The sequence below is a fragment of the Fukomys damarensis genome, unplaced genomic scaffold (assembly GCF_012274545.1).
Source record: "Fukomys damarensis isolate Sample0158 unplaced genomic scaffold, DMR_v1.0_HiC HiC_scaffold_1, whole genome shotgun sequence".
NCBI lineage: Eukaryota > Metazoa > Chordata > Mammalia > Rodentia > Bathyergidae > Fukomys > Fukomys damarensis.
Window position 1 is genome coordinate 28,740,717 of NW_022900913.1, and position 1,053 is coordinate 28,741,769.

The following is a 1,053-nucleotide window of genomic DNA, read 5'->3' on the forward strand; positions in this document are numbered from 1 at the left end:
AAAAAAAAAAAAAAAAAAAAAATCAGTTTTTTTGAAGAGTAAGAGTGGAACCTGGGATGCAGGAACAAAAGAAGGAAATGTTGGGCAAACATTTTTGTGGGAGCTCCCTTCGCTGTTGTGCAGCAGAAACAGATTCTCAGTTCATTTTTACTCCCACTGTATTATAGTTTAACAAAAAATTGTTTATATCTTGGAAAAAAAAACTTTCTGTTTAAAAAAATAAACAAGTGAATGTTGGAAACTAGTCTGTTAATGTTCTTAATAAAGTGTTCTTGGAGTTTAACCTAGCAGCGGATGGCTTTCTTTAGCTTAGCCCAGTTTCCAGGGAAGCATTGTTTATTCCAGGCTGTAAAATGGCAGAATCTCCTGGATATATAATTTATTCTGTTGAAAAAAAAAAAGCATGCAGTATCTATGACCTATCTGCAGAAGGAGTTTTTGTAAATGTAGATTTTGTTGTATTAGGTCACCCTGAAAACAATACAAGAAAAGGGATCCCCAGGCAATCTGGTGGAGCAAATACTGCAATAAATTTTTTTACTTCTCTTTGTTACTTGTCTGTTTCCATTTGAATTTCTTATTGTAAAGATCTGTTTAAATCCATTTATATTATTTTGCAGTCTTTTATGTAAAATTTATTATATCACTGGTTTTCAAAGCAAAACATAAAATATTGTTTATACAGTTTGTATAGACTGACTTCTGAATAATTGGTATCTCTTATTTTCATTCCCATAAGAGGGTGTAAACAGTTAACCCAGGGTTTTATTGTATCCTGCAATATTTAGTATTAACTATATATGATTTAGCACTGTGCCAAACACATTTTCAAGAGTACATTTTGATATAAAAAGAAACTATAGTTTATTCCTTGTATGCTTCAATTTCTTTCTAGTGATGTCATGTTGGTAATATTTATTTTTTAGACTTTGGGGAAAGGTAATTCTATTTTGGAAAAACAGCGTTTTTAAAAGTGATGCCATGTTATTTTAGAAATAGAATTGAGTATGATGCTTCATAATTACACACTGCATTTTTCACAGATTATTTTTT